Source organism: Peromyscus californicus, unplaced genomic scaffold (genome assembly GCF_007827085.1).
Source record: "Peromyscus californicus insignis strain IS unplaced genomic scaffold, ASM782708v3 Scaffold_17__1_contigs__length_78620276, whole genome shotgun sequence".
NCBI classification, from domain to species: Eukaryota; Metazoa; Chordata; class Mammalia; order Rodentia; family Cricetidae; genus Peromyscus; species Peromyscus californicus.
Genome location: NW_026294469.1, coordinates 18288373 through 18298910, shown reverse-complemented (window position 1 = coordinate 18298910; position 10538 = coordinate 18288373).

Genomic DNA, 10538 nt, shown 5'->3' with positions numbered 1-10538 from the left:
AGTAATAATTAATGAAAAAAGAAGCCATGAAGTTGAAGGAAAGCAAGGAGGAGTAAATGGCAGGATTTGGAGGGAGGAAATAGAAGGGGAAAATGTTGTGATTATATTTTAACAACAAAAAATTAAAAATGCCAAAATAAAACGTAGTGCAACAAAAAAATTCTTAACTCTAAGTTTTAATTAATTTCTTTTTAAAGCTAAAAGGCAGAGCTAGACAACAGTTCTTCATCAATAAAGTAGAAACAGTTATAAGCAACTGTCAAAAGTAACTGAAGGGAATTTTGATTGTTTTCAAGCCTCTATAAATTGTCAGGAAAATGCTTATAATTAGGACCAGGGCCAAGATGATCAAGTTCTGAGTGATAAATTATTTATTAGAAATATCTAATTCTGAGGGCATTGCCTCACCTGTTTTGAAAACCCTGCTCAGGTACAGATGGGCATTTGGAAGAACAAACACAGTCCATAAAACATTCAAGCTCTTCGTGTCAGATCTAAAGGCAAGAATAAAATTAACATATAATTTGCATGTCAGTAGTAAAGCAGTGTTGGTCTGAAGTAAATCAAAGGAATAATACCAGTATTATCATAAAAGTTGGTCTGGGCAAACATGTAAGTAGATGCATTCTTGGTTTGATAAAATTGATAATACATTAAAGTTGTCTCATAAATGAAACTGAGGCACATGCCAGTGATTAGGCGCTTTCCAAGGAAAAGAAAAAAGCAACTTGTATGGGAATAGCAGTCACAGAGAATGATATTCCGAGTAAGAACAGCAAGGTGGCTGAGACAGTGGCCGATAAGCTAGAAGCTCATAATTGGTGTATAGGCTGCTAAGAAATATAATTCTCAATTTATGCAAATAAGAATACCAATAGTGGCTTGTCAGAAAGCAGAGGTCAGCTACTAATGTTTTAAAAAATAGTCACAATCCTTTGTCTATTTCTGAATTTGATTCATTTTTTAGTCTTAAATTAAAACTGATGGAGAAGCCATGTTTCAAGGATCCTGAGTAAGTGTTAGCGATTTTATCTGTTCCTGTAAAAGTGGTTCTATGGAAGTTTATGACAGTTAGCATACATTTGCTGAAGTGAATATCCCAAACTTTTTCAAGATTACTAATCTAAAGATTGATTCCATTTTTAATATTCCCATGCCCTAAGCCTTATCATAGCACATTGGCCTAGTAGACTTGCGTTAATCAGGAGAATCAGGAGAATACTAGATCATTTTCCTCTCTGTGGGTCCCAAGGTCCAGGATCTGTCCAGGTGCCATTACTTGTCTTTAAATGTTCTGCTGAAATGCTCATGTTTTCCAGAAGACTACTCATAGTGACCTCTTGTTATGTAAATGATGTTATACAGTAAAAGTCTCCAATGTTGTACCCCTAGGCAAGTAAAAAGGGTCAAATATTAGTGGAAAAGATTGGTGTCACTCTTAAGGATTTAAGAATGCAAGGCTACAGTCCCTATTTATCAATTAACTATACAGATTAGCTCCTGTAGACATCAGAGAACTCTCATAAGACAATAGTTGACAACCCTACACCGAGTAAATTCTAACTCTCTACTGTGATACTGTGCTGGTGTGGCATTTTGACCTCCCCCACCCCACACATTGCTATTAAGTGCTGTGTTCCTGTAAAGAAGGAGGCTTATACACATCCCACACTCCTATCCCACAGGGAATAAAATGGTTCACTCTATTTCCAAATTCTGCTAACAATTCTATAAAACCAAACAAGACAAAACTATGTGAGCGCAAACAATTCCATAGCCAATTTTTAAATTTGTGGTTCACTGAGCAAGAGGGGTGGGCAGCCAAAGTCTGCATCTCTATGCATCCTATTTTATTCACCAAGGAAAAGTCTTGGAAGATTATGGAAATGATAATAAGAAATTAGACCACTCTTGGTGGGTGAATAGTGCTTAGGGAGAAGTCTTCTTGAGTGAAAAATTGTCCATGGAGCTTTTTAATGCACGTTTTTTTCTAATCTACATCTGTGAGATAGAAAGGTAGGACTGGGCAGAAAGATAAACTGGATAATTCTACAGGAACATCTAGAGAGTAAAAGGAGCCTTCCAAGAGGATCACAGTCAAAAATCTCACACTCACCCATTAATATATGCCTGATATCCTTGGAACAGAAAGAGAGTTTGAGTAAGAAGACTGTTTATGGCCATGGAAATTTCTAGAAAAATATCCTTCAGCAATGAGCCACAAGTCATCAAGTCTTGCAATAGCAAGAACAATAAATTTTGACATTTTGGTAGTGAGCCTGGCCTTTAACATCTGAGCCATCTCTCTAGCCTGAGAACAATAGATCTGAAAAGAGGAGTGGAGAAGTTTGTGACATAACATGATGTTCACCAGAGACAAGCAACTATGGAAGACAAGGAGATGAAGGTGTTGGCACCATGAATGGACAGAGCATCAATGGTTAATGGTTAAACAGAAAAAGCCAAAGCTCACAAACAGAAGTCAAAGGTCAAGAAAAGAAAAGTCACATAGAAATAATTCTAAGGCATACCTTTATCTAATTGAAAGGCAAATGAATTTCCAATGTATTGAGACCTGGAGGACAACAGACTAAGAAACTTGACATGTTTAGTCTCCCTCTTTTTTGTATGGGTATTTCACTTTAACAAATGGATTTGACCTAAAAAAAGATAGGAAAGCCACCTAACATACAAATATAACTGTTAATTTTACAAAGAAGTTGGTGCTACAATTTGTAATATTTGGGTTTGTTTTCATGTTGTTAAGCACAAGAGTCTATTCAACTAATGATGTATAGCCCCCTCCTGCACCTAAATTCTACTCTGCCTAAAAGTCATCAGTCAAACAATAGTTTGCAGAGAGGAGAGAGGGGATTCTGCTATTGAAATGGACCTCCAGGGCTAATGAAGAGATTCTCAGTTTGATTTGCCTGCCTTTGCTATCATTTCCAGTGTTCATCCAAAATGATGTCCATATCATGCTGTCCAGGCTAGTCTAGTACAGAAATGACAGACTTTCATATAAATTAAAGATGAAACATTTGTATGAACAGTTTTAAAGCAATGTACTTACAGAAAACAAAACAAAGTTTACTTCTAAACTTTAAAGGTCTTTCCACAGACACACACATACAAATGCACACACACATACACACTGCTTAGACACATGTACACTCAGAAAGAGGAGAGAGAAAAGAGAGAGAGAGAGAGAGAGAGAGAGAGAGAGAGAGAGAGAGAGAGAGAGAGAGAGAGAGAGAACAGAGACAGAGAGAGAGGGAGAGGGAGAGAGAGAGAGGAGACAGACAGAGGATAATGAAAACATCAATCCTTAAACCCTGGTGATGGAATTAATAGCGTTTTTTTTTCTTTGTTTGTTTGTTTTTTCAGTTACTGAACTTCAGTTATTTACGATTCAGGGTTACTCCAGTCAGGCAGTGAGTGGCACATGCCTTTAATTCCAGCACTTGGGAGGCTGGGGCAGATGGATCTCTGTGAGTTCAAGGCGAGGCTGGTCTACAGAGTTCCAGGCAGTCAGAGCTACACAGAGAAACCCTATCTTAAAAAACAAAAACAAAAAATTCAGGATTACTCCCAAGAAAGAGTACACACAAATGAAAACAGGAAACCTGGTTTCAACTTTAGCCAATTAATCAAATGTTTTAACTATCCCAGATACTAAGTAGTGTCAGAAACTTATAAATCTTAGTATGAATTTCCAAGGAAGTATGCACATGAGGAGTAAAAGATCTATACCATTGTGTATGGACTGGGTAGAGTTGCTTTTAAGAACTCTTCCAACACATTGCAATATACATGAAGATTTATTGGTAAAACTAAAGATATATATTCCCTAGTGCCAAATTGATTTTAATACCAAGGACATTCCAATGGGTAAAATGAACGGAGAAAATGAGGTTCAAGGGAAAATTCATACAACAATTATCGAAGAAACTCACAAATTACCTTTGTGTTTCCTACACAGATATACCACATGGCAAGAGACAGTCTAAAAGTGTATGGCACACATGGATTCTGGCCTCTCTTGCATGTGCCCTGCTAGTTAGAAATACTGACTTCTGCTCCATTTAAATATCTCAAATCCTGTGAGCCCACATGAATTTCAATCACTCTTCATCCATGAACCAGAAGAATAAACAGAGGCCAGCTTCCCAGGGCTTTCAATTTTCAGCATAAAAATTTGAGAAAGTGAACTGAGAAGTAATTTAAACATTTTTTATATTACAACAAATATCAATATATTATGGAATAAAATGCAAGATATGCATGAATTTCTGAGATAAAACGGAAGACTTCAAAGAAATTTCACACTTGCTATGGGCCAGTTCTGTCTGGACCACAGAGCCCTGGGCACACACTGATTTTTCCTCTGAAATGATAGGGTAAAAAAAAAATCACTGAAAACATTGAAGAAGTCTTTCTCCAAAATAGAATTTGTTTGGTCCATTTACATGTGGATGGATGGAAACTCAATCCCGCCATGGAGAAGACTGATCTAATTAGATGTTTAATACAGTCAGGTGGAGATGATACTGAATATGAGTAACAGGTGTCACATTGAAGCATCTTCCCCCAGACGCAATGTCCTCACATTGCTGGGAGCTAAAACACACAAGAAACTAAGTGTCCAAGCACATAGACACTCTGCTCCAACTGCTCCTGTTGTAGGATGAGAGAAATCCGAGCTTTGGCGTGGCCAATTCAGGGCAGGGATTGCAAAATACTGTCTGGAACTCCCTTGTGATTTTATTACTTTCAGGATATATATACAGTCAAGCTCTCTGTTTCTGTCAGTCTCTGTCTCTCCTCTCTCTCTCTGTCTCTCTTTCCTCTCCCCTTTCGCTTCCTCTTCCTCTCTCTCTCATTGTAGCAGATAAAATAATATCATATGTCCTTTTAACAAATAAGACTTCTACCTAGATAAAATATCAATACACTCAACATTCAGACCATATGTAGTTCAATGTTCATTTTGGTAGGACGCATCCAGAGCTTTAGAACATTTGACATCATTAAATGGCTGAAAAATTTCACAATGGTATTACACATTAATATGTAAAACTAATGAAATTCCAACTGAATGATTAGCTTCTATCAAACACAGACATGTGTGTGGTTTTTTTTTTCCTTTTGTTAATGCCATTGTACCTTAGAAAAGGTGACTCATCAGTTTTAGAAGTACTACTCATTTGTCATTCACAGAAAGGTTTGTCACTGCTGATTGCAATTCTCATACCTTACAGTATGGTCTTGTGATTTCAAGCCAGCAGCATTGGCTCAGGGAGCTTCTTGACCTTGCAGAATCCCAGTCACAACCCAGTTTCTTCTGAACTTCCCTTGCTATCCCACACCACTGATTCTTAAAAAATGTCTGTGGCCAAAGAGGAAAAAAATAAAAATTGAGGGCTTCCTGTTGTTTTCTGTTACTGCACCCGTAGAAATGAACATTCCTGGAATAGAAGAGCTAAAGGAGGGAGTTTATATACACTGAGGTTATGCTAATGAAAGGATCCCCATACTGCTGCTGGAAGTGTAGCTATATACCAGGCACTCTCATGTTTTGTGGCTGAAGACAAACAAATCCATGGGGTGGAGTATTTGTGAACTGTTGAACTTAGTGGAACCCAAGTAAGACCATAATTCCCTAGGAAGTCTTCAGAATCAGAGCAAAACCTCTTGCTAGTTAGGATTTTCACCTTTTCCAGCTTTGCTGGGATTTTGAAAGAATCTGGTATCATATAGTATTGGTTTCTTAGATGCAGACCTATTTAAGCTCACTCTTATATCGAGTTCTATGAACAACATCATAGACATTGGTTTGTTTAGTTCCTATAACTCAGTGCCAGGGAAAATGGGAATTTCCATGATAGAGAGGAAATAAGTAAGTATCAGAAAGATTTTATATAATGACCACATCACATGAAAAATGCCAGACTTTCCCTCTATTCTATAGTTGGTCAATTTATCATCAACCTTTGTGTCTTTACTCAAAGACATCACTTCAAAATCAAAACATTTGATATCCATATGGTTTTCATCTCTCATTCAACTTGCCTTAGTATATCTCTAGGGCCATGTATATATATATTTTTTCTCCCAGTATATTAAGACCAAAACACCAGTGAAAAATTCTTGTCTGCCTTAACATGTGTGCTTCAACTAAATGTGTAGGATTTTGTGCTTCCTCTAGGCTACAAGCAGAGAACATGTTTTACAAAATAATTTGCATATATGCACACATAGTGATCTTTATATAAAGCTTTGCCATATGCGTTTATATACAAATCCATAGAATGTGATAATTTGTGTACACAGACCACAAAATGGAAGGTATGTACATAGAGAAGCTAGGCAACAGAGATTGTCTGAACACTGGTGAATCATAAACAAGATATTAATGAAGTACAATGTATGTTTTTTTGTAAACATTAGGTATTTCTGCATATAATGACAACCTACAAGGTGATAAAAATAAGAAATAGAATTAATAAGTACCACACACTATGCAATTTACACACCCTTCAGGACTTTTCTATGATACTTATTAAGTGTGTAGCCTTTTTTCCTCTCCAGTTCGCCACTTACTCAGAATCACAGACATTAATAAACTTGTGGTTGGGGAGCCTTCGTTCTCTCCACACCCTTAGACTAAGAGCTGAGAAGGCCTTATTGTCCAGTCTTTCTATGCTGAATACTTACCTTTCTATTTGGGGAGGGAGAGTCAAGTTTCTTCAGAGTGGTGGGTCCCCAGAGGCTACTAATGCTTCAGCATATGGTCCCACACAAGGAGTACACAAGAAATGCTAGCTAGACTCTGTGGACTTAAAAGAAAACAAGATCACATGAAGTTGGGAGAGAAAAGTGGGGTAGGGTGGGCTGAGGTGGGAAGGAATTGGAGAAGAGAGAACATATTGAGTAGATTTTATCAAAACTCTTAATTTGCATGTATGACATTCTCAATAATAAAGTAATCTGAAATCTTTAGGAAAAGCTATGTGATGCCTTTCATACCAGAAGATAGTATAATCAGGATTGTGCTGTTGGACATGAGGTTGCTCCTTGCCAAGTTAGGAACCTTCAGGAAATATACCAGTAACTCCAGGTAAGTGTTTACTCACTGTGAACAAAGCTCCAGGCAAATTCTTCCTGAATTTCATAAAAATTATAATAATTTGAAATGTTGGGGGAACAGCTAGTAAGAAAGAGGACTAAACTGGAAAATAATTACACTAGTTATGGATATCCTTTTAGATAAGACATACTAGCCACTCAAAACCATGAAATAGCTACATTATGCTTTAGTTTCCTAATGAAGCTATTGTGAAGACTGAATAACACAAACATATAATTTAGAGTGTCTAGCACTCTGAAGTGTTCAGTAAATATTAGGAATGGTCTGATAATTATCAGCTATATTCAAATATTCACTACATTTTTGGCCAATAGCTTTTCATCAAATATTAATGACCTTCAGTATAAAACAGTGTCATTTAAAATGGTAATTGGTCCACTGTGTGCAAATGAACATGGAAATATACCAATACTCAGATGTCAAAGTCATGCCACCTCTTGAGGCCTTCCTGGGACACCTACCCTGAGGGCACATTATTGATTTGAATGTCCTTCTTTACCAGTGGGAGTCCCCAGGACACAGTGGCCTGTCACCACTTTTAGAGTAGACAAAACAAGAAGCCTGATTTGGGCTCAACAAGCTGCCTGTAGGAACTTTCACAGAAGAGGTCACTAATGCTATATGCAGGATGAGTCCATTCATTCTTCCAAGGTTCATCACCACCATGGACATGTTCATTCATCTCCCTGTGCAGCCAATGAAGAGATAACATAAGTGTGGACAGCAACATCAGGAAGCATTGAATAGATGTTCAGACTGGAGTATAGGATGAGATTGATGACAGGGCTCCCCTGCATGTGTATTAGACATGACTAGTATAAATTTACATATTTATTTCATAAAGCATGCTAAAACATTGAAAGCTCACATGCTAAAACCTTGAAAGATCCCACGATACATATTCTGGTAGTTAATACCACCTCTCTTGGCTTTAAAATTCCTTTGTCCGTTGATAGTTGAATTTTTTAGGCCATCATTACATCTGACTTTTCAATTTCATGACAAAATATTTATGATATCTACCCATATAAATTAATATCTACCTATTATAAAGCCATTTTCCTCTTATCATGCCTTATTTTGTATGTTTTGATTTCTCTTCCTTTGTTTTTTGATTAAATTATCTGAACTTTTATCTATTTAATATTTTTTTTTCTAAATTAGCGTAAGATTTTGAATTATCCTCAGCTCCATTTCTATTTCTCTATTCTCCATTCATTTCTATTTTATTGTGTATGTGTGTGATGTGGTTTGTCTGTGTCTGTGTGTGTGTGGTTTATGTGTGTGATATGTGTTTAGTTTATGTCTGCGTATTAGTGATGTGTTTGTGTGTATATGTGTGGCATGTCGTTTGTGTGTGTGTGTGTGTGTGTGTGTGTGTGTGTGTGTGTGTGTGTATGTGTGTGGTATATGGTAAGTGTAGTATGTGTGTATAGTAAGTGTGGTGTGTGTGTTTTTGGTGTGTGTGTAGGTGTGTCTGTGTAAAGCAGTGTGTGTTTATGGTATGTGTATTGTGTATGTGGGGTGTGTGTGTGATGTAGTGTGTGTGTTTTGTTTGTATGTGTGTGTGTGAGTGAATATGTTATGTAATGTGTATGTATGCATGTGTGTTATGTACATGGTATGTATGTGTGTGTTGTGTGTGTGTGGTCTTCCTCTAGTCTTCTGGTATAGGAAACTTTGACATACTCTTCATTCTCAAAATTACTAATGAAAGTGCTCAATGCTGTGCACTTTTCCATGATTTCAGTAACCTCTGTTACTCTCATTGTCATTTTTAGGAAAGGTTGTTTTTTTATATTGCTCCTATCCCTTGGTCACAGGGTTAAGAGAAGACTTTAATTTCCACACCATGTGGTTTTTTTTTGTTTGTTTGTTTGTTCTTTGTGCTTGATATATTTCTCTGCTGTGGATGATTTCTCTCTTAGAGAATTTAGTGAATTTAGAATTTAGTGAATTCTCTTTTAGTGAATTTAGATCCCAGTGACTTTTGTATTTCTATTTGTTTAAAATTACCAATGTTTTCTTTATAACCCAGATTATGGATAGTTTTAAGGATGATGCCATAGGTAGAGAAAAGAGACCGGTATAGTCAATATTGCCAGGACATCAAGTTGAGTACAAATCCTTGTACAAAACACATTTCTTGTTTTAATCTTTTGGTATGGTGTCTGGTTTTATGTAGTTTAGGCTGGCCTTCAGTTCTCTGTGGAGTCATGGCTGACTTTAAATTTATGATTCCCTTGCCTCTGCCTCCTGAGTGCTGGGATTAGAGACATGTGCCACCACATCTGGTATATGCCATGTTGGGGATCAAAACCAAGGTCTAGTGCACTACTAATTGAACCACATCGTAGTGTGTTTTAATCTTCCATTTGTATGCACCTGTTGGTCAGCCGCTGCCTCCTATTCTCTCTGTTTTCAGCATCCTGTGACCGCATTCTTCATGGGTCCCTAAGTTCCTTGGATCCTGAAGGTGATCATTGCATTATTCATCTGTGCACTTTTATGAGCAGCTTATCTATTGTGAGTTGTGGAATTTGGTGTTGAAAAGTGTTTTCTGCTGAATGTTTAAAGCTACTGAGTTTGGACACTTCTTTGTCAGGTACTAGCATGGTTTGGTTTCCTTTTCCACTGCATGCCTCTGTCTAGTGATTTTTCATGCTTCTGAATTTCTTCCTATATTTTTTAATTGTAAAACACACAAGTATGTATTTTTTGAGGAAATTCTTGCTTTGATATTTTATTAGAAACTTAAATCTACTCAGATTTGTTGATTGAAACAATTGATCATTTGATCAGACCAGTTATGTCATAGTATCTCATCATTATACTATTTTTACATTTTATATGCTTCTTTCTTGCATATGATATTAGCCAGAAGGCCAAGAAGTCATCTGTGCTTGTTCCTCTATATGACATACATACATGTGTTTGTTTGTTTTTGAGACAGGGCTTCTCTGTGTAGCACTAGCTGTCCTGAAACTCACTCTGTAGACCAGGCTAACCTCAAACTCAGAGCTCCACCTGCCTCTGTTTCTGAAGTGCTGGAATTAAAGGCATGCACCACCACTACCTGGAATGTTTTGAGTTTATCACACTGGTCAGAAAGGGATTGTTTTAAATTTAGGATTTTATGTAGCATTTAGAAAAGGTTTTATTTTTTTTAAAAATCTATCTGTCTATCTATCTATCTATCTATCTATCTATCTATCTATCTATCTATCCATCCATCCATCCATCCATCCATCTATCCATCTCTCTCTCTCTCTCTCTCTCTCTCTCTCTCTCTCTCTCTCTCTCTCTCTCTCTCTCTCTCTCTCTCTCTCCCCCTAACTAACTATATTTAGTGGGAGAGAAGGCATGCACCACAGTATACATATGGATG